General features: G+C 31.1%; 1 protein-coding gene across 1 annotated transcript in view; it reads right to left on the bottom strand.

Annotated features, from left to right (window-relative positions):
• Positions 1–20,052, bottom strand: part of LOC122719634 (probable serine/threonine-protein kinase dyrk2) — a 57,959-nt gene extending 37,907 nt beyond the window's left edge. Inside the window, exon 1 of the mRNA XM_043945609.1 lies at positions 19,727–20,052. The gene's annotated coding sequence lies outside the window, so the exon portion shown is untranslated. The remainder of the gene's footprint in view (positions 1–19,726) is intronic.
• Between the last annotated feature and the right edge of the window lie 5,605 nt (positions 20,053–25,657).

Below are 25,657 nucleotides of genomic sequence, written 5' to 3'. Positions count from 1 at the left end.
TGAACGTTTATTGGAATAATCATCCTCTTATAATACAGAGAATCACGATGATTCAAAAGAGATAGAATCTTCGAGTTATGGAAATTTTTTCTTGTCGAAATTTTTTAGTAAGAAAAGTTTATGCAAGGATTAATGTTTTTTAAAACGAACAGAAATAAAAAAATTTAAAGTCTTTTGCATCTCTGAGCATTTGAAATAATTTTAATAATTGAAGGAAAGAATATTAATTAATAGAATAATAATTATATCTGAATTTTTTTTTCTGTAATGCAAAAAGGGGATCAATAATGTAAAATACAAAGAACGAACACAGTTGTATTGTATACTATATTGAAGAAAAGATCTGAAACAGAATATTTATGATTTTTATTATATTTTCTGAAAAATAGCGTGTGTTTTTTGCAATAAAATAAGTATTAAAAAAAATAGATGTGAAAGTAAAAAAAAAAATTAATAAAACTGGAAATCAAGAAATGAAATAAAGATCTTACTTATTTACTTCTTATTTTCAAATTTCATCATTTCCTTTAATTTCTCAACGTGATAATTATGATGAAACGTACTATTCATCATTTTCCTCAATTTCTAACAGCTTCTTTAACATTTTTAAATTGAAAGCCAAGTATTCAGTTAGAATGGAACAAACCATCCTTTCTTTTTCTCAATTCCTTACATTTCCTTTAACTTTTCAATATGAAAATTAAACAGTGAAACACGTTCATTCATTATTTCTCTTCTTCAATTTCTTATACTTCCTTTGACTTTTCAACATGAAAATTAAGCGGTGAAACACTCTATTCATTCTCTTCTTCAATTTCTTATACTTCCTTTTCAACGTGAAACACGAAGTTCATTCTTTCTTTCTTTCTTTCTTTCTTTTTTTTTTTTTTTTGCAATTTCGAAATTTCACAAACTAAACACGAGCTTAGTTATCCATTCTTTCTTCCAATTTCTAACAGTTTCTTCGACTTTTCAACAGATTCTCATTGCGATCTGTACCTGGTTTAATTAAAAATAGTCACGTGGAAAAGCGACGGAGTCGAGGGACATTGGCCGCTTTAGCGGCACCACTTCCAAATTAAAATTCAGTTTCCTTTCACGAGTTCTCGCGCCAAGTCGACGCGACGGTGCAATGTTAAATACGATTTCAAGGGAGGGAAGGGAGAGTTCGTTCGAGCGGCCGTTTCAATTTTACGAATCTTTCACTTACTTTTCGATTCTGCTTCGCCGTCACGTGACACACGACCGCCGGACCTCGTCTCACGGGTTGTGAAACAGTGTCAGTGACCGACAGCCTAAGGCCACCAAACCGTTTTGCACCGAACATCGTGTCTCAAAGTGATTTAAGTAAGCATCAAAAAAAAGAAAGAGAAAGAGAAAGAGAAAAAGAAAAAGGAACAAGACTCTCGTTCACCTGACCTCCTGCTGTCCGTACACTTTTGCTCCGTTTCAGATTTTAACGTTAACGAGTTCCAAATCGAATTTGGAAAATTCATTTCTTTCTGCGTATAGGCATAAATACCTTGTATAACCATTACAATTAAAGTAAAATATATAAGAATGATTCTATTATATGTACATACGTAATTAATTTACATTAATCATTATTTTCGTTCAATCGTGCTAATACTTTTCTATTAATCTCTTCAACAGTTCGATTAAACTTTAACAATATTCAACAGCCAAAAAAATCCAACAATCTCCCATAACTTTATAAATATACACGAAACTCTCGAAGCTTGAGCTACAAGATATCGAAAGAAGTTGGTTTCTTCGCCAAACTTCCGTCCATCGTTATCAAACTCCTTTCAATAACATCGTATTCAGAAATCCAATTACAAAGTTCTCTCGTCAGTTTGCTCTCTTCTTCCAGCCTGGCCAATTAGCCTGAACTGCCTTCTAATTAACATTTTCATCGAGTTCGCTTATTCGTCGATACAGTTCGAGGCACCAATTAAACGCAAGTGAGTGAATGAGTGAATGAGTATCCGTGTGTGAGAAAGAGAGAGAGAGAGAAGAGAGAGGGGAGGAGGATCGTGGCCGCCTTTGCAGAAAAAGCGCCGCGTGTCGGTGAACGAGTGGTATACTATATTCCAAGAGACAAACGATCACCGAGCTCTTCTACGGCTGTGGTAATCCGTTACGATGGATCGATGTAACACGAGCCAAGGCGATCGTAGATCGATCGATCGCGGGCAGATGGAGAGTTCATTCGGTAGGCCAGCGGTCGCTGGCCCTGAGAAAGCCTCATCCCTCTTTGAGATCGAGTTCGAGAAGCGCGGTTTGGCACTGACCCACACACTAGTTGGCCCACTTACGATCAACTTCGTGGCAACATCGTAGCCAGTGTTGCCGACAGGTAATTATACACATATATAACTCACGTTTTGTTCTATGTGTTTCTTTATTTCAATTATTTTATATATTTTTTTTTCTTTCCTTCGAAGATCGATCTATGATAGGGTGGAAAGAAACGTTAAGGGGTTAAAAATTAACGTTTGATACGTTAAAATATATAATAAATCTTATGAAGAAATTTTTCATTAATTTAATTTGAAAATAATGTTTAATTTTACTTAATATGCATTAATAATTTTTTAATCAATCTCTATTTATAATATAAAAATATGTTTTTGCCAAATTCCAATTGACGATTTATATGTTTTATAATTACTATATTAGCATTTCTAAATTATTTTTAATTATAATATCAATATACTGATATCATTTTCCAATTTTCTTTTAATGATTTATTCACTTAATTCCTATTTCAATAATAAGGAATGTTTTTACGCGTATGACTTTTGTTGAAACCAGTATTACTGTAACGCGTTACGCTGACCTGGTAGAAAAAAGGAAAACTCTCACCGTGAGTGACTTTTTATTGCCAGTGGTTTGACTTTATGAATGTAAAACTGTTTTTGGGTTGGAAGGTAACGGCTGGCGTACAATGAAAACATGGAGTGTGCGCCATTGATAAGTTTGAAGAATGAAATTGTGGATGAGTAGTACATAGTTTCGAAACGTGTAATGGAAATCTGCGTGGTTGGGATCAATGGTTTAATATTGACACGTGCGCATTATGTATGCGAATACAGTGTGAAGCACGTGACTGGAAATACTTCGATAACTTTGAAAGTAATTTTCAAAATTGATTTAAACGAAACTTGTACGTTTTATGCAATTTTTTTTTACTCACATCTTTTGAAATTTCTTAAAAAGATATGAATATTAAAAAATCAAAAATAATTACTAAAATAACGATTTATTTAACTCTTCCACTTATTAAAGACTCAAATGAATTGATTAAAATTCTACAACAGATTCTTCTAAAATTTAATAAGATCGATGTTGAGCAATCTTATTAAATACTTTGTTAATATACGTTAAAATAATTTAACATTCGAACAACATAAAGAAAAATTCTTCGTTAAAACAATTATTACGAAATTCATAAGAAACCCTAATAAGTTATCTCACGTGGGGCCCTCACAAGGGTTAATTAACTTTTCCAACAAACGTTACTCGCTTAAAGAAGAATCGCATCAACTGTCATTGCAACAGAATACTAACGTAAAGGCGAGCCAAACAAGGCTAAACAGAATTCATCAAAGCTGCCTCTGACCAGCCAACCAGTATCTTCAATCTAATCCAGTGCACTTGCCGATTAACGAGGCCGATCATTAAATAGAAGCCTGCACCTGCGATGATAACAATTACGTATAGAGAAGAGAATTCAACAAACGGAACGAACATACGTTATCCAACATACGTCACAGAAATCAACCGATAACAGTACGAAAAAATTTATTCTCCAACCGATCGTTCTCACATATGGCCGCTATTTTCGTGTATGGGAGAGCACGCCCCTATAATTGAAGATCATCTAATTGATTCGCCTCGTATCGAATATGGGATGAAAACGTGGCTCGAATGACTTGGCTGGAACAGTGGCCAAGTCAGGCATGTAAACACGGCGAATTATATCGATGCTCGGTCGACCGGAAAGTCTGCAAAGCCTGGCCGGATCGTGCCAGGAAGAAAGGATTTACCCATTGCCCATTAGATTTCTCACTCAATTTGCTAAATACGACTGTGAACAACAGGACAATGCGCGAATGTTTTTTTCGAACTGCCATTTTCTAGCCGTCAAACGTATGGTAGATATTGAATAACAATTAAAAAAGGGATTTACTGCGAATTGTTTCGATAAAATACGGAGATGAATGTATGGTATGGATAAAACAGGGCACGTAAGATCAAAAGGAATGGAAACACGTTTTTAAGGAGAATCTAATGATATAAAATTTGAGTATTTTCTTTTTCTTTATACTTAATAAGTATATTGTCAATTGTTGTATCAATGTTGGAAATGGTATTATATTAAGTAATGTGAATCCATTATGAAGAAAATTCAATTATTAATAGTTAATTAATTCATAGTTGAACATGGAAATAGTATTTTTATCTATATATATTGTCAATAGATGCATGGTGATGTATATCATTAGCATTTTTTTATTATAAATGAGTATTTAAATTCAATTTTCATAAAGCTCACTTGTCCTTTCATTTTTAATTTATTTTTATATGCAAAATCATTCAGTTAAACTTACTCCATATTGTATATTAATGTCAGATAATTTTTTCTTTTGAATTTCTTGCTATTTTTTTTTTAAATCTCAATGGACATTGAGTGAAGCTTACCTTCATATACGTAGATATATCTTCCAGGATACGGATTTTATGATACGATATAAGAAAAACAAAACACTTTCACAATACATTTTCGATTTAATGCAAATTACAAATATTATATACACGTACTTTATATCGGGCAAGAATTTTTCTTGCGTTTAATAACTATCTGAAACAAAATTAGCTTTTGAGATAGAATATTGGTTCCATGATTAACTTTGCTATATCATTTAAGTTATTTTCATTCAATCCAATTTTCTATCCAGACAAATTTTTTTTAAGGAAAAAATTATTAATCATACCTTATTTCTCGTTTCTTAATAATTATATATTACTGTTTTCTTTTTATTTTTTTTTTCCCCTTAATACATCAAAAGTCATTTTGTTCGTTAAAACGATAATAAGCACGAAACGTAAAAATTCACCTGGGTTAACTACTTCTTCAATTACGACTGTTCAAACACCTGTATGATGAAGACCGTCGAATTTTAAATAATTCGAAGCAACCCCCTACTATATAATTATACAATTATATAATTTTTGAAACTACCATTACGCCGTAATGTTCATTGGCCTTCCATCTCTGATAGCCATGCGAGCTCATAAAAAGGTGCGACCTTATGGACACAATAAAGTATCCAACACCGGTTTTTCACTCGATTCAAGAGATATAACGGTAATGACCATTACGCCACTGCTCGTTTCATTGTATCCCCCATTCAACAACCAAATGAACACCGTGTTTCCGTCTGCAAGAATAGATCAAATGTACAATGGTATTCTCACGTGTTTGAATTTTTATCTATTACGAATTAGGATATTTACTATTTTGAAATTGATATTTGTTATGCGATAAAAGAATCAGTTTGATTCGAATTATTGGAAATAGCATTAAATATATTGGAGAATCAATTATTTCGAATATGACTAGTTTTTGAATAGAAATAATATGACAAATGCACGTTTATTATTTTATTTTATTATTAGAAACTTACGATATCTTTTTGCTTATAAAATTGAGCTTGATTAAATTTACGAAGATCGAGAGCGTATTTATAATTTGATAGATATTTTAAATTTTAAAATATACAAGTGTGATCGAAGCACTAAAAATCTGTATTGAAATTTATTTGACTATTGGAATATTTTTTCATCTCTTTTTTCTTATAAATATATCGACATCTTCAATTTCAACATCGTCTAAAAACAATCCAGAACCCTTCAAGTAATCGTTCTTTATTCTAAAATTAAGACTAGTTAAAATAATCTCAGTATTTTTTAAATGAAACAGTAAAACATTACCTCTTATGAATAATAGATAATCCTATAAAAGAAATTTTTTTATATCGGAATTAACTTAGATTTGTGAATATATATATATATTTCTTAACTGTTATTAAGACTAAGATCTATTTTAGCGGCGTCTACTACATGATAGATGAATAAAAGAGATTTATGTAAATTGCCGGTTCTCTCGATCTGTGCATCAAGTAATCGAGAGTTAAATGGCTGGATCGAGTATTCTACCTGTATACACACACTCCATGAACGATCACGCTTCACGGAGGCAGTCAGGTAAGCAGCGACTGAAAGCAAAGATCAGTAAAATCCTTGAGAACTGGTCGTATCGGGTGGTGAAAGGATAGGATACTAACAAAGGAACCATTGACACCGAGGTAAAGTTAACAGAATAATCACTGAAATTGTTAGACGAGCTGCGCTTGCAGTTTCGTATTGTTTTCTGGGATTCCCGTTACGTATTATGAGGGACAACAAGAGCTCATGGTATCTGGTGCACGATGATTATCAGCAAAGAGAGAAATTGTGATCGTGAGAATGCGGTAACGATATGTTTGTTTTTATATATATCGCTCTGAAAGAAGAAATACATGTTATTTTTTGATAATAATATTATATTATTCCATTTATAATTTTTTGATATTAAATTTTATGATAATGAAAAAAAAATTATTTCATATAAACTTAAATAAGTTGAAGAATGTTGAATTTAAAGATTGAATCAAAGAGAAAAATTTGAATATTTAATAGAAAGTATTGTTTTCTAATAATAGATGATATTAAATTTTTTATCGAAAATTAATAAATGTCAAATTATAACTGAAATATATATATATATATTTCATTTGAAAAAAATAATCAGAAAATTATATTGTTTACCTAAATGATAAAATATTATTAAAGAAATGTATAAAAATTATTTTTCTTAAATTTTAATAAGAGATTATAGTTTATTAATTATTTATTAATTATAAAAATATTTATTTTTTGAAAATTATTAAATAATAATAAAAATGATTTAGTAAAATATGTATATACAATAAAATAAAAGTATTTATATAACACAACAAAATAAGAATAATTAAAAATTATTTTTACGGAAGTAGAGTCCTACTTCTTCAACATATGTAAAATTGTTATTCATACTGGTGTAAAAATTTATTTCTCCTATAGTCTTTGTTAGAATTTGCATAATTTCATTATTGTTACTAACATATCCTTGATTCATTCATTTTCTTCGGAATTTAAAACGCCATTTAACTTTGTTGTATAAAACTTTCTCTATTTTCTTAAGATATATTCATTTCAATTTTGTTAAAGAATAGACAAAAAAATTTTTGATTATGATTTGCGTAACTTAATTTAATTTAAAAATCAATATCTACATCTTCATAAATTCGAGACGATTATCCCTCAACATCTCAAAAAATAAATAAAAAGAAGAAATAATATTTCCAAAATAAAGATCTTTTTCTCGATCAATGAAAATTATATATAGAATATTCCATAATTATCTATTATTTAAAATCTCGAAAAATAAATTAAGAAAAGAAACAATATTTATAGAAAAAAAAAAAAAATCTTTTCTTCAATCTATGCAAGCCTTGTTTCTTTTTTCCCTTATGCATAAAATACGCGGCCGATCGGTTTACTCGCAACACGTTACGTGTCGTAAAGCAGGCTGAGAGTCAACCGGAAAGCCCTCTTCTCTGTTGCTCCGAGGCGCGATTCAAAACTGTTCCGGCGAGGTGGAAGCGGTAGCTGCTCACTGAATGCCTTATGAAGCAGACGAACGGACATCCTGGCATTACGTAACTTTGCCCCTGGTCGACCAGCGACGAATAACCTTCTAATCTTTTCTTTCCTTCTGCCTTCCACCACTCTCACCGTTTCCTTTCTCTTACATTTCTTTCTCGAGTATTTCTTCAATCATTTTTTTTTTAATTTTTTTTTCTTTTTTTTTTTTTTTTTTGAGAAGCCTTTCTCCATGGCCGGATAGCAAGGCGATCCTCGAACGAGGTCACCAGACAGTGGCCGTGCCAAAATCACTTGGCAAAAATCGACGCCTACGTGACACGAGGCGCTGCATGATTTATGTTACAAAACAGGCTGGCCACGAGTTCAGCCCTTGAACGTGAAATCGTTCGCGAGAAAGTGTACCACGCGGTTACGTTACGACCTCTCTTCATTTTCGTCTTGTATCTGGTGGATTATATTGCTTCTTTTTTTTTTTGACGTATCGAATGTAAATTTATAAAGTGGAATGGATTTTTGAATTTAATGGGAATATCGCTGAAAATTATTTTTTAGAGAATTTGATACGTTCTCGAGAAATGGTTGATGATGTGTAAAATTAATTATGTTATAACATTAAGTTGTAACTGTCTTTTATAAATTTATAATGCGATCATAAAAATTTAAGAAAAATTGTTTATAATACTTTATAATAATTCAATGGAATTTTAATAATTTAAATAATACGATATTTTTCTAATTTTCAAATACCGCTTATTCATCAGATTATTACTATTTAATCAATTCTTGAGCTATCTAATAAATTAAAAATTATAATCTTTAGAAAAAATACTGGTACAACTTTTATTAAATTTATACTATAATCTTTTTGAAATTTTGACTTCATTTTAAAAATGATTCTCATTTCAACGAATAAAATAACTATTAATATTTTTAAAAAAAGGTTACCTCAAAATTTGAAGAAATCTTTTCTATTTTTAATAGTAAAGTAGTAGAACCTCAAAAATGATCCAAAGTAATAGAGTTATTGTTACAAATTATCTATCTTTTTATACAATTTTACACATCGAAATATTTCTTCTATAACGTTAGTGACTCAAATAAATATTCTTATAATTCTCTTATATCTGTATTCCTTTAACTTATTACGTATTCCGTAGGCAGAATCAAATGATATTCCTCTAAAAGGAAACGCTGTTTAAAACTAAGAAACCGTTCTTTTTCCTGAACTATTTGTCTTGCCCGTTAAAAGACAAGATTTTTCGGTTACGTGACTAACAATAAGAAATTGTGTGTAAACGAGAAATGAACTGGATTCACCGGTGATACCGGTGTTACCAGGAAACGACCGCAACGCGTAATGACTCCCACGATGGAGAAATTAGCACAGGTGTCTTAATTGTTCCCGTAAAACTAGCCAGGGATTCCTTTTGCGACACGTTGCAAGGTGAACGTTACGAAATGAGTTTTGTGCAGTTGTTCGAACACCTAAAAGTGCCGGATGAAAGCGTGACTAGACACGAGAGTGAAATTCGTATACTTTCTTTTAATTATTTATATGTTAGTAGAGCAAGAATTGTCAAGTGACGCTGAATTATATTATGTGTATATAAATGAATAAAATATTAAAATGAATAAAATCTACATAATTATATTATGTGTATATCTATCTATATTATGTGTGTCTATTTTTAAAAAAGAATTGATGCTTCTGCATTCGTAAGAATTGTTGTATTATCGATGAGTCTTTGACAATGTATGATAAATTAATAAAAAAAAATTTTTTTAAATTTATTATGATAATTTATTTGTTATGATGAATGTTTTCCTACTGATGTCTTGCGAAAATTATATTAAAATTTCAGTGTAGAAATACATTAGAAATATTTTGTATTCATTAATATTTATAAATAATGTTAAAAAAATACGACTCATCGATGCGAGGATCAAATATTGTTATTTAAAACGTATATATTAATATTATAAATATTATATTTTTATATTTTAGCAATATTTTTTAAATATTTTTTTTCCCTTTTAAAAGAATAATAAGGTATATTTTATATTCAGTAAATATATTTTATATTCAGTAAATAAATATTTTTATCTTAAAAATTATGATGTCAAAAACCTAACGCTCGTTAACCCAAAAAGATTGGAAAAGACTCTAAACAGATATAAAATATAGGATAGATTTAATTAAATATTTACAAGTAATTTAAATTTATATTATTCTAAATTTTAATATTGTAAAAGTTTATCTACCATGAAGATGAATTCTTTTATTCTCATACATCACGATCACACTACAGTCTTTTTAATTATCAATCCTTCGTCAGAGAATTGATGAATAATTATTTTCAACAATGAGTAATTTATTTATCGTTATGACAAGAATAATTATTTCTAACAATGCTCTTCCTCCTTTCTGTTATTTCTGTTATTTCTCCTTTTAAATCCTTTTCCTTGTTTACAATAATTCAATTCAAAACTTTAAATCAATCTCCACAGCTATCATATATTCCTTCGAAACTGTTTGATGCGTTTACCGCAATATTAAAATATATCATATATCGATGTCTCTGTTATTAAAAAAATGTATACTTATATAATCATAACGTTTCGTTTATTTTAACACAGCTTTTTATATTTTACTTATATCGATATTTTTCTTGTAAAATAGTAATTGAACTTTAATTAAAATAAATAAAATCTACTCATCTCTCATCAATCTATTCAAATTTATGAGTCTCTAAAAGAATCACAAAAAAGTTTCGATCTAAAATTTTTATTTTTAATTGCAAATGATACAAATTCCCAATCTATAGTTCACCATCCCAATTAGAAAATCTTTATAATTGTTTTTTAATTCAAGTTATTAAAAAAAAATAATAATTTCAATAGAAAAATTTTCAATATTTTACTTTAATTTTTATAAAAAATTTCATTAAGATATTCAACATTCAACTATTTTAATATTATTTCCAATGCTCAGTTTTATACTAATGTCAAAAAAATTCACATGTTATTTAAATATAGTAAAAGAAGTTGCAATTGGAAATAAAATGGGAAACATTATGATCGTGCATTTTGTTCATTTTCTAGCGTCACGGAGATAATTTTCCTAGTAAAATAGAGTTTGCTAGGATGTTATGATTCGACTGACTTTACCGTTGGAAACACGTATAATGTCGCCTTAGCACCGTACCAATGCGAATGCGAAACACGTGTTGTTAATTTGTTACGGGCCCGGTTACGCAGCAACTAAGAGAGCCTCGCGCTCTTTCTCTTTCTCCTTGCTCGGGTCCCTCGATACAAAGGAAAATCGGGAAATTTAGTTTCACGCTGAATTCGTGATCGCACTTATAATGACGAAATAGAGAAGGCGAGGAAGGTTGTTGAATAACAGCGTGAGATTGCTTTATAATTTTGATTAAAGATACGTATAAATTCAACTTGGGATGACGCAATCACTCTATTCTAATTTTTAAAAAATATAAAATTAAAATATAATAATATTGTATATATATAAAGAATTTTCTTCGTTATAAATGAAATTAAATCTTCAAATTTGGAAAATAGCAAAATGTTACAAAATTTTACTTTGTTTCGTATTTTAATTTGTTAATTCGATATTAAAATATCACAATCGACACAATATTAATAAATACGATATTTCAAAACAAATTATTTAACAAACGTAATATTTATTCTGCCTATCACATGACAAATAAGCGATTCATTGAAACGTTTTGACGTTTAAACATACAAGCATTATTTACGAATGAAATAAAAATTATCTGTAATACTATGATTAATTTCTGATGAATGTGCACTTCATCATTCTAAATATGTAGTTATATGACTACTATTGGAATGAACGGATTATCATTAATATAGAACAAACTGAATAATACTTTTGATACGTGATATATACTATGTCTTTTTATATCTTGCTAAAACGAGGAAATCTTAGTTATCAATAATTCACGAAAAAGAAAAGAAAGAAACTACAAAAAAAAATAAACCCGTATCCAGATATACACACATGATATATACATATATATCAGAAAAAAAAGAATCAAAAATATGTAGAAAAATATTTAGAAAAACCATCTTCGAAAAAAATCATCATCATCATGATTCAAGAAAAAGATACTTTCAAAAACTAACTTTTTAAAAAAAAAAAGAATCTAATCTTTGAGCATCTCTTTAACAAAGCTAGAAATATTCGACACGAAATCCGCCCCCCACTCGAAAATACTCTTATATCCGTCTCGGCCGTGGATCCATAGTTGAATTTAAATTCGAGTTTAGATTTATTCTCGGCCACGGAAAAGGCCGCAGCTGCGTTTAGATCGTGGCGGGGATTTGAAACGAATCTTTCGCATATACGATATATAAACGAAAAAGGGGGTATGAGCGGTCGAAAGGGGGAGGGGGTCGATAATTGTGACAGAAATTCAATCCTTTGGATGGTGAACCTAATGCCCGGTAGTAACCGCCAATTCAATCAAGTGCCGACCAATCGTGGACCTCGATACGGGATTTTAGCCTCGGATCGCTGCTGGGGATTTTGACACGGTCCACCGGGGCCAAATAAAATATCCGCGGATCGTATCTGTGTATCTCTATACGCATATGCGTATACGTATACTCGTCGAAATGAAAATACGTATTAACTATTCAATGGGTCGAGCGTGATGAAGCGATCTGTATTTGTGCGTAAACCGTTCGTTAGTTTTGATACGGAAAACAGATTTTCGGCCCGAGGGGAGATAACTGTGCTTCGATTTGCAAAAATTGGGGAAACAATTTGATTGGAGAAGATATGTGTGCATGTGTATACGTGTAGTGATTCATGAAATTGCGTATATACTATGTTACAGATTTACTTAACCTGATTTTAATGAAAGTTTGTGCGAATATAGAATGTAATAAATTATAAAGCATTTTTTTTTTTATTAGGAAATATTTTTGAGAGAGTTGAAGTTATAACTTATCCTCATATTCTGAATGCAATTTTGCCTGGGAATTTTTTAAAAATAGTTTTAATATGAAAAGTTTTGTTTTACTACTATTACTATTGTTTTACTGTAAGATTTCTTTTGATTTGTGGAATTAATGAAATTTAATTTCGTAGAACTTAACTGGGTATATTTATTGGATAAATTGTCTGAAGTATAATTGATAGATTTGTCGAGATTCTATAGAACATCAAAGCACATTAGTAATTATACATAAGAGTGAAACAATTAATAAGAGCATGTTAATCTACCTGCACTTAATAAAAGAATTTCATATTCAGCTAAAATATGTTCTTCTACTGGTTTCGAACATTCTAACTTTAAAATTTCAACAAGTAATTTGAATTGTTAATTGTATATAAAAGAAAATATTTGTCGCATTTACTACTGAAGAAATGACTAAATCTTTAACAAACGACTTGTGAGAGTAACTATTAAGCACTTAAATAGCTTAAATAGCTTATAACTTAATAGCTTCCACAACGAACGTGGAAGTTTTACCGACGAAAAGTTCATCCTATCTACTATACAAACAACACAATACGTACTTAATCGAAAGAGAAAATATAGTTTCAGTTTCTTATTTCGTTAACTACTCTTAATACGATGTTAGAACGCTTAAGAATTCCTCTTTGCTGTAAAACAAATTATTATTTTTCCATGGATAAAAAATATATGAAAAAGTGGCTTTTAAAATTAGCAAATCCAATCCTTTCAACATTAAAATATGATATTTATAATAAACTCGATTAAAAACATCACTCTCGAATTTTAACTAAACATTTTATCAAAATCTACGCTTTGGACCCCTGCCATCATTTCTAAATCTGTAGAACACCAACTATTTTTAAAGATCATCATTATTTAGTCTCCAAATGCTAAAAATTTTCGTTTTCATAATCATTTTCCCCCTATAGTTCATACCTGGAATATCACACGTGAATCCACATATAGAAGATTAAGGGAATCAATTAACAGTAATATTAAAGAGAATTATCGACAAGCAACAAAGATCGTTGTCAAAATCGTCGTTTCGATTCCTTTCACCACGCCCGAAAAAAAGGTTCATCGAAAATTTCCTCACATTCCTTCTTCGAGTCTCTTCGAGACGACGGTGTACAAGCCGCGTATCGAAACGAAAAGAGTGTCATGGTCGAGGTGGCCGGGCATGAGTGGTGTGTAAGTATCATCGACACACGAGGTGCGTGCACTTTCGTCGTTAAACCGCAGGAAAAAAAGGAACGTGAGATGAATCTGCCCGGTCGCGTTCTCGCGTGATCGGGATCGACGTCGAATCCGATATTCCGATCGAGCCACGTTAGAAAGTGTTGCACCATACATCTCGACGCGTTTTATCCCATCGTGTATGCCTATATATAGAGTGGAAATACGCGCACACTTAGGTGTGCTGCTTTATGTGAGGTAATATTAAAGGCGAGGATCGAGCATTCGTGCCGTTGCCACAACACGTTCGTGCATAAATAAAACGCAGAATCCTGGCCCGTTGCATCCGCCACGAATTGCAACGTTTCGTGTCGAAAACAATTCGTAATCGTGGATTTGATTTAATGATACACGGAACTTTTTCGTATTTTGAGATTCGATGAAGATGTTTGGTGTAAGTACAAATTCGTAAAATGTTTGCTTTTTAAAGCAATTACTGATTTTTGTATCCTTTATATCTGCAACATTTTTTTATATAATAAAATTTTAATATCTGGTAATTAGGTTTATAATAATTCCTATTTCCTTATTATTCTATAATTTTTATTTTATATTATGTATATTTTTTAATGTAACAAATTATACGTTGTATTAATCACAATTGTATATTTGTTTATTTTTAAGATATTTGATGAAATTTTTTATCCCCTACTTTTTTGAAAACTGTTTTTAAATATGAATTTGAATAGATAAGAAGACACGAATAATATTTTTCGATTTTAAGATCTGCAAAAAAATATACCTAAGAATATAAATAAAGTTTTCGTAAAAATTTTTATGTTATTATGTTAAAAATTTTTTTCTATTATTATTTATAGTAAAAAATGAAATTTATTCTTTAAATTTTGATAATTAAAATATGAAATTACTTTTCAAATATTGAATCATAAATATTCATGTGTAAATCGAACGACATATTCATAAAACTGTCATAACTTGATATAGCAAACCAGCATGAACGATCGATTTAGTTTCAAACTCGATTTATGACCGATTCACAAAGCATTTAATTCAATTATTTGAATCACCGAACAGGAAATTATAAGAAAACTTGTCGAATGGAATTTCAGATGGAATGATATAATTAAAAGAAATTTATCTTTCTATACGTCTAGAGTCTAGAATATACATTTAAAATAATTTTCAAGTGTGTAAAAAGATTTAGACTATTTTAATTTTTGCTATTTAATCTAATTTTCTAAATAAAACTCAGAAAAATATATTTTCCAATAAAATGAGAGATATTTAAATGTAATAAATTTTCAAGTAGAATTTTTATGACGTTTAAAAATATCTATTTTCTAATATAGTTTTATATTTTTCGCGTGATTAATCAAGCAAATATTAATAGATATCTTACATGATTTCGAATATTTTAAAAAAATTTCACGATATCTAAATGTAACAGACTTATTCAATATTACCAGCAAATATCGTGACCGGAATAAATATTTCAATTATTTCCACCATATTATAATTACAACATATAATTAAATTCTCTAAATGATCTATTATGTATTTATAACAAATTTAGAAAAAGCTACAAAGTGTCATGTTATTTTCAATCCAATCATTTTCATAAAAATATAAAAATATACATTATTATCTTCATGTTACAATAATTCCATTATTGAATCATTCATCTTCGAAAGTAAAATTCGAACCGTATTCAAAATACGATTGAACGCTTCTCAGCTTAATCTATCTTAATAACGTGCCAGGAACTACACGCTCGCGCGCGCGCGCTCACTCGCTTACTATCGGAAGAAAAGTCGACGTATAAACTCGAAGAGCTGCAGCGGCGGGGTTACAAAACAGGATCGACAAGCGGCTTGCACGGGCGCTCATAATATTGTCATAAGGCCTACACCTGCGTGGCTACAAGCTGCAACAGAGCGGCCGTTTAAGCCACGTTCGCAAGAAGAAACGAGTCAAAGTACACCAACAGGCTTGCGACGAATGATCGCAATCTACTTTGATCTCGATCCGCTTTTCTATGGCCTCGACGCGACCTGAACACGGATCCTGACCTCCGTTAACCTGGTATCTCTGACCTCGAGGACCGTCTATGGGACGCGCTTCTTATCGATCGGTTCTCAAAATATCAGATCTCGATAACTTCTTACGTGTTAATGGAATTAAATTTTTGGATAATTGTAAAATGTGAAATAATTTTATAATCGATTAATTTTACAGAAAAGTGTCAATTTTCTAGCAGAAAAAATTCTTTAATCTTCTACTTCTATTTAAAAACATAACATTATAAAGTAGAAAAATAAATTTTATATATTATGGAATATATATTATATATGGAATTGAATTTTATACTGAATATGAATGCAATATTTTATACCAAAAAATAGAATATTGACACTTGTGTATGTTTAGTTTTTATTTAACTCATTAATTCTTATGTCAATAATCGTATACTTTTTTGTATATCTACCATTTAAATTTCTTATCTTTCTGACAAACGATTTTCAAACACAACTGGCTTGTTATTTGCCGATATATTTATTATCGATTTATAGTCCAATTTTTAAATTTTAAAAACCTATTAAAATTAAATGTTAAATAACATAAAAAATTTTAAATATTAATAGAATTTTGAAAAATATTTTAATAATATGATAAATAAGCTATTCATAAATGAGTTCTTCTTTAAGAAACCTATTAAAAAAAATTGGGAAAAATTCGATAAAAACGTTATCTGTCATGTTGAATATTAATGAAAATATATGAGGGAGAAACTGGATGAAAGAAAGCCGAAATCTCCTTGTAACGGTCTATTATCAATTTTTTCTCAATAATTTCGTTTGGATCTAAAAATAGGTCACTCGAAAAATTAGTATCTTACGGCTATTAGAAAAATTTATGTTTTTACTTTTTCCTAAATATTTATTCCACTTTGTTACACAAAGATTAACACATTAAAATCTTTAAGAAAAGAAAAAGACAAGAAAAAATTATTGATTATTTTAAAATTTATGAAAGAAATTGAATCACATGTACCATTGTTTTACTTAACAAAAAAATAAAAGAAAAATATTTCTTAAGCGAAACTAATTAATTTCATGTCTAGTTTCACAATTGAATCCAAGACGAAGTTTCAGTCGCGTGATTCACATTCTTCAAAACAATAATACAAAACGAGCAACGTGTACGCACAACGTGCACGTCAAGAAAGAATCGTACTAGCAACAAATAAACCTTGAACTTCCTATCGCGTATATACACGAAACAATTACTCTAGTCCCTCCATAGACGAAATTAATATCCCGACAGAAGAATTTCCATCAACTACCACACACATCCGGTCCACGTGTTCCTGCGCGGCATCGATGTTCATAACATATCAACGGAGGAGTCATACCATCGAAACGATCTCGAGAGATCGCATTTTTCCATTTGCCCCCTGTATCCGATCGGATTGTTCCGAGTTGCCAATAGAATTCGATATATATATATATATATAATCCGACCCGGAAATATCGATGGCCCCCTTTTGCGTCCAGTTCGGGTTTAAAAGGACGAAGCGTGTGCGCCGCGAGAAAGGAAGCGGAAATATTTCACCGTCCGGCCGACGTTAATCTGACATTCAACATATATCTGCCTGTGACTCTCTTCTAATGGTCAAAGACATTAAGTTCCTAACTTTTTACAGTATTATCTGCCCCCTCCCTCCTAGCTCAGTTTATCATCGTTCCTTGGTTCATTATCTTCCTCGGCGAGGACTCATCCCCAAAGCATACAATACCAACGAGTACGATCCCAGAGGTTCTCAATTGTTTCTCTCGTGTTTTCATTTCTATTCTCTTTTCTTGTTTTTATTTTAATTTTTTCTATTTACTTTTTTTTTTCTTTTTTATTTCCCATTCTCCTTTCTTTCTCTTTGTTTAAACACTATTATACATGCGACATGACCAAGTTTTCGAGAAAATATTATTGGAACCTTGGTAAATATGGTTGGGTTACTTCGTTACTAACGGTATTTTATAGCCGTTAATAATATCCGGCCGTTTACACGGCCTGGGAAACCTAAAGGGCATGGGTCTCTGAGGCCGAAATTTCATAATTACTGACCCGGGTAGAGTGAGGCAAAGTCAAGTTTGTTATGTTGAAGTTCTATTAGTCGTAAACAGATTATTCACAGGCACAAACGATGATAACGCTATGGATAAATAATTCCCCCTTGATAGGATCGGGACAATATGTATAATATTGTTTCTGGTTGAAATGAGATTTTCGTTTCGGTTAGCGGGAGCTCCTTTGGGGATCGGCGTGATACGGGATTTAAACGGGTAGAAAGTTGAACAATGTGAGGAATGTATTGCGGTATTATCATATGTGATGAAAGTATGGAACATATATGAAAAATTTCTTTGCAAATTGGTTCTTTACAGAGGTGAGTTTCTCTTCGATATAAGTATTAAACTTCAAAAAAAAAAAAAAAAAAATTTTGAATAATATTTCATACAAACATTATTTCAAATAACACGCATTTGATAATTTAAACGAAACAAATTCAAATGTTTAAAATAGATATCAAATATATGTTATAAATTATCCATCATAATTATACAATTGTAATTTTCGTAGCATTTTGAAACCTAATTTCCCCGATTCCGATGATTGTTTTTAAATGCAAAATATGAATCATTTTTTAGAAAATCATATTTTTATAATATCAAAATTTAAATATCTGAATTTTTTAAATTTATAGAAAATTTTATATATTTTTATAGTAGTACAGTATAGTTTCAAATCGACGGATGACCAGTCATTTCATTTCCAAAAGAAATATTTGCTTAAAATTCTCAAAAATCAAATTGTACGTTTAAATTTCAAAATAGTTTCGCAACGAGGAATTTTGGAAAGTGAGAAAGTGAGGACAGAGAAATCACAAAGACACTTATGTCAGTAATTTCCCATTGCCGAGTTTTATTTTCTAAGTGGAATTTTTGTTAATTTGATTTAATATTATTATTACGGCATTAAATAACCCGCGATAGAAAATATCTACTAATGAATAGTATAACTTGATATATCGCGGAAATAACTATCTACACACGCAATTACGAAACTGTGATCGTTTGAATGAACGATTAATTTGTTTTCCTACGAATCGATTTAAATGGCCAATGCGAAACTGTGCAATATCCTATATATATGTATTTTAAAAATCTTCTATTAAACAACACGAGAATATCTTCTTTCCTATGTTCGATATTAAATCGATTAAAGATATAAACACAATCGCTGTACAACCATTGAATATCATACGACTATGGTTTTAAAGTCAATTGAACAAGTCAATTCTACATTAATCACACAACCATATAGCAAACGACAACGATTAGTTTAGAATAGTACAAGTTCGTATCTTTACTATTCTTCTCGATTCTTCATTGTTTTCTTCATTGAACCAACACACACACGAGTTCAATACACGTGCATTTTAAAAAAATCAATAACAAAAATCAATAAGATCACACAGTAGCCAAACTGATCAACTCCACCGAAATAAACAAATTACTTAACTTTTCCAAAAGTCAGGTTAAACTATTTATAAAAAGAATAATCGATCACTTTGACTTCTCTGAATATCTCGAATATCACACATTTCATCTCAATTTGTCACCAAGAATGATACGTTCGATGCATCGCGCACGTTTGTCAAATCAATGATGCAAAAACAAACGAATAGAAATAAATAAACTCACCATTCGAATCGGTGCTTGTCGAACCGGGTCCCTCGACACGTTATTCGATAAGAAGAGCGTCTTATTAGGCTCGAGTCCTCGAAGCTATAGGGAAATATCACACTGTCACAGCACCAAACAAACGTGTACCGTTCCTTTTTCGGTTTTAGGTTAAAAGGACGTGTGTACGGTAACGCGAACAATGGTTCGATGGGTTTTCATCGCGTCGTTGCGATCGATTTCACCGGGATCATGATCCACGTTCGAAACCAGTTTCGATTCTCGTCCCGGGGAACGGATGCACTCTCGAAAAATGCGGCTCGCGTCTGCGCACAGGCTGCCTTCTGTTCGATGCAGGCGTCGAGTGGCGACTGTCGTTTCTTCCGACAGTCGGCTGCTCCTGGCCTGTCCCTTCCCCCGCCCCAACGGCGGCATCGAGAGAGAGCCGACTACAACCGCGGATTTATGCTATTACCGCACCGCTGCCACCCCCTATGCTCCAATGCGTCTCGGTCTATGGCTACCGCTTCCCGGTGGCCTCTTCTTTTCAATCGCAACACCGTGACACGATGTTTCCCTTCGTCCTGTTATCGTTTCCACAAACCGATCGGAAAAGAATCGAAGAAATTGTTAAAGGAAGAAGGAAGAAGAAGAAGAAGAAATTGATTTCTTTGCAACGAAAATGATCAATCATCAATTTTTATCGTGTTACAAATATACGTTTTCGATATTACTTGTAATTACGTATGTTGCAAAATAAAAATCAATATTTTATTATAATGTAATGTTTCGTAATTGAAATTTGAGTTATTTGTAATGGTTGAATGGAGTTCGTATGATGTGCAGAGTACAAAAAATGATTATTTTTTTTATAATTTTTCTTTACTTTGGAAATTAATATTATGAAAATTTAATGAATCTTTTTTTCGATAAAAATTTCCTAGAACACAAAAAGTAAATGGTTTCATTTCATTAATTATTAAACTACTGATTATAAGTAGTAATACGTATTGTAATATACGATGTTATAAACTCTAGGAAGAATCTTTACAACTTGTTTACTAAGATTAAGGAGTAATTACTTTGTATTTTTTTAAGATTACGATTATGAAATGAATTTTTTTCATTATTGTTTCTTGTCTAGAAGCTATTTACATCAACATTATTTCATAATATCCTTTTTTGCATTATGATAAACTATTTTTTTTTTATAAATTTGTTTAAGAATTTATCTAATTATTCTAATATAATTTTTGCAAAAAATGTTATTTTTATGTTTTATGATATTTATGGAAATGTTTACAGTAATATTTATATTTTACTAAATATTTTTTTGTTTGATTTTCAATAACATTAATATAAAGAATATGATTAAAACAAAATAATGTAAAAAATTTGAATTCTATGGATTTTTTGTTATAAATAAAAATTCGATAACTAATTTTTTTATTATTATGAAAAAATTGGAATAAATATAAATTTTCGCAAAAACCAATACGTAATAATTATTATTTAGAAAGAAATTTCTTGTTTATATTTTATTTGATTATATCAAAATTCCATACTAATATATTATAAAATAAAAACAAAAAATTTTTTAATATATTTTTATTACTTCTTTGCGTTTTTTTTTATATTGATAAAGTATATAACATTACTGCATCCTTGGCATCGTTTATTACCTTCTTTGCATCATTATAATTATTCATTATTATTCGCCTACCGTAGATAATCTCTTTTAATATGAAAATGTACTTTTAACAGTATATTACTTACTCTTACAGCTTATATTTTAACTAATCTCATATTTTATTAAAATTCTATTACTTTCTAAATCTTTTAATTAATGTTTCAAAATTCTATTATATTTTATGCATCCATATTTATATTATCGAATCATTATTTTTTTTTTCCTTAAATATTACTATATATAAATATTAATTCTGCCTGAGGTTCAATGATAATTTGTATGCAATTTAATTTAATATTTATGTTAGGAAACTATGTATTATGTATTATTTATTCAAAAAAGTACTGGCAAAATTCTTCGTATCTTTCAATCGTGTTAAAACCGGTTTAGATCTGATTTTTTGAAGTTATAGATGATTTCGATAAATGCAATTATTTATAATTATATAATTTTTGCATTCAAATATAATTGGCATTATATTAGAAATTTAAATAATTATAATATATATTATAACATATTATCTTAAGCAATATATCTTAATAGTAGCAAGAAATACCTTTAATAAAATATATTTTAATAATTACGCATTTCACAAAATATGTTTCTTACCGTTTTAAATGTTTGAAATAATATGCGCAAATACGTATTTAAAAAGGTATTTTACATAGTATCACGTTTATAAGAATAACTTCAAATTTATTGCTTAATCTTCAACTTGATTTTTTTTTCTGTGTGCAAAAATTATATTATTTGTATATTCACTTAAGAAATCTTTTTAAATTTTAAAAGAAGTAATAAAAAAAAATCTATAATAAACAGTATTAACGGGAACATCAAATCTCGGAAAGATTCATTTATCTATCCAGCATCTTTGTGTATCTTCTTAATATTATTTGGTACCTTTGACTTTTGAAAAAACTTTTGAAAAAGCAAACCTACAAAGATATAATTTATAATTGAACATAATAAAATTATTTTTGAAAATAATTTTATTATCAAGTTTTATCAGTAATTAATGTATTTTATAAAAAAATATTATTAATTATTAAACTAATACGATTAATTAATATTTAGAAACGTTTAATTAATTCTTAATTTCATAACAATAAGATAAAAATATTTTTATCAATATGTTCATTATCAGTTTAAACCTTCCAACAAATTTCTTATATACCTAATACAGACCGTTTTAAATATCTTAATATTTAGAACTGGCAATATATTTTTCGTACCTGCTACACCATTTATTAATTCCTTATAATCCTCAAATAATCCACTTGCTCGCCTATTCCTCGCCTATTCTCCACACTCGAGGCTATAACCCTAAATACTTGCCGCTCATCTTAAGAACTCATCTACAAAAACCATTTGGTCATCTATGGAATTATTCTCCTTCCAAAATCCTTCAACTTTTTCCCTCGTCGCATCGTTGACTAACACCCGGGCAGGGATGGTGGAATCCCTTCGGTGCCCCGGCAAATTTGCCCGTCAGAGCACGATCTGGACATCCGTGGACTTCGTTAGACTATATATCTATTCGCTGGGTGGATGCAGGTCCGTTCCCTCGGTTGCACCCACACGAGATCGGCTCGTCCGTGCGAAAAGCGGCACGGCCACGCGTGTGCACGCACGTGCGTGCCGTGCCACGCGATTCCAGCCCCTACGGAATAAATCAAGTGAAGAAAACCTGCCGGAAGGTATTAACGTTGGGGTCGGCTCACCCCGCGTGTTTTGTCCCCCTTCTCGTATCCCGCGCGGAGAGGGTTAAGCTGCCACTACCCCCGCCACCCTTATCGCGCGTCCCTGGAACGCCATGTACTCCCAAGGGATCTTCTCGTCTGGATTTACCCGACTGACGAGCGCGCGATCCTGCTCTGCGAGCTACTAAAGTGGACTAGAGGAATAGGGAGGGACGACGAACGAAGGAACGAAGAAGAAGAAGAAACGAAGTGGGAAATAACGGGGGGGACAGAGAGAGAGAGAAAGAGAGAATGGAAGCGTAGGATGGCCAATGTTAGAGAGAGGGCAAAGAGTGAGGGAATCCCTTATCAGAGGTCGCGCATGACGAGACAAGCTAATTGTGTTATCAGTGCACAACGGACGCTGCCTCTACCTCCGCCTCATCTCGGTCCTCTGACCATCATCGTCGGGCCGGCCGCCCTTTCCGATGCGCCACGAGTGTGTTTATTTTGTAAACTGTGCTAACATGTGCCATGACCCATCTCGTCTGCTCTTCCGTTCGTGTGCTGAAAATTGCAGCGGTCGTGTGTAACGCGACAGATCGAACGACTCGTTCTCTCTCGCTCTCTCTCTCTCTCTCTCTCTCTCTCTCTCTCTCGTCTACTGGTTTTGGGGAATATCTTCCTGGCTACCCCTCGATAGTGGCTTCCACTTCCGCGTGCGGAGCGTGCCGTGCGTGTAATTAACATGGCGGACATCTTGTTTAATCCTTTGGGACCGAGACTATGATTTAGCTTGGCGCGTTTTTATCGAGCGGCACGCGCGATAATTCGACGAAGTGCTTGATGTTCTGTAAATATTTTGGAATGTTAATGTTAGGTGGATTTTTTTAATTAATTAATTTATAACATTGATCGTGATTCTTTAATTGAATATGTTGAAGATGTATTTGAATTAATTTCATTGGTAAGATATAAATTCATAGAATTGTACAATAATTTTGGAAAAAATTTAATAGTTGATGGGTGTGTAATCTCTGAAACATTTAATTATGAAACGATCGCTTTTTAACGTTAGAACCAGGACCTACAATCTATATATGTATATACAAATAATGATATCATGAAAAATAGATAATTAGATTTCTATCTCAATAATTTGGTAATTAACTATAAATAAACGTATTATTGGACTGTGTTAATTTAATTCATATCATACTACAAATATAAATAGAAGAAATCTATTTAATCAATTTTCATTATCTTTCAAATGAATATTTCCTTGATGAAACTTTATAATCAATTTTCTCCAAAACGAAATTCCAAAAATTACTTTATATTTCTAACTTATTTTTTCGCGACTCTTGTATAAAATATCTCTTATCCATTAACAATGCTTAATAAAAAATCTCTACAAATTTCGATGAAAATAAATAGTTTCGCAATATAATTAATTTTTTTTTAACTAAAAAATTAATTATTATTGAAAAAGCTTCCTATACAATAAATTTGATCATCTCCAACATTTTATTCATTCCAACACTTCCGTGAATATATCAGTCTTAAAAGTGAAATTCAGTTAAGATTTCATAAACGCGCCATTAGAATCCGCTTGGCTTGAAATTTCCTAAAAGAATTACGCCGCGTAACGCCGCCGACTATTACCGTAACCACTGTTATAAAAGTTTACCGAACCAGTTCACTTCCTTACCATATTTCTGGTGTATTACATTCGTACGTGTACGGCGATTCAATGTTCGTGATATACCTAGTGGTGGTCTGTCGAGAGAGAAACGTTGAACGTTTCGAATTCGAAGGGAATTAAACCGCTCCGAGGAAAAAGGATCCGAATTATCTTCCTGGTGTACGTGTACGTAGCACGAGGGCCTCGTGGTCGTCGCCATCGGCATCGCCGCAACGCGCAGACGGCTCCATTTATTATTCTATTAAATTCGTAGTTTCCCATCGGGGTCCCACCCCTGCCCGGAGCCATCTCTCACTCATGACTTAATGCGATATTCATACCGCGAGAGGAAAGGGAATCCAGCTTGGGGTCCGGTCCATATGCTGGCATGTAATTAAGTCGGACACCCGTTAGATCTTGTCTGATTTCTCTTCTTTTCTTTTCTTTCTACTCTTTTTCATTTTATTAAGTCGTGTTTCGTCGTGATAATAAACTGGCACGATAATATATTTTTTTTTTTTCTACTTATATTAGAGATATTAACTCTGACAAATGTGGAAAACGTGCGATAAGGATAAAGATTGTAGCATTTAATCCAAACTGGAAATATGTATATATTTATCTATGTGCGTACAGATTTGTTCAAAAGTATTTCGATATTTCGATATTCGTTATGTTTGTTTGAAGATTGGAAAAATATTGGGATGTATCTATCGCTATCAATGGATACTTTGCAAATTTTGTTATTTATATTTCTTTTATTATGAAATACGTGTAATTAAAATTTATATTATAACGATATCAATAATCAATACAACTGAAAATTTTTGAACAGGAATGTATGCAGAGCAACTACCGTGACACGATTTTCTTTTACGTTTCACTTTGTGAAAAGGAAG

This window comes from Apis laboriosa, unplaced genomic scaffold, assembly GCF_014066325.1.
Source record: "Apis laboriosa isolate Shangri-la unplaced genomic scaffold, ASM1406632v1 scaffold91_cov154, whole genome shotgun sequence".
Lineage (NCBI taxonomy): Eukaryota > Metazoa > Arthropoda > Insecta > Hymenoptera > Apidae > Apis > Apis laboriosa.
This window is presented reverse-complemented; position numbering and strand designations above follow the sequence as displayed.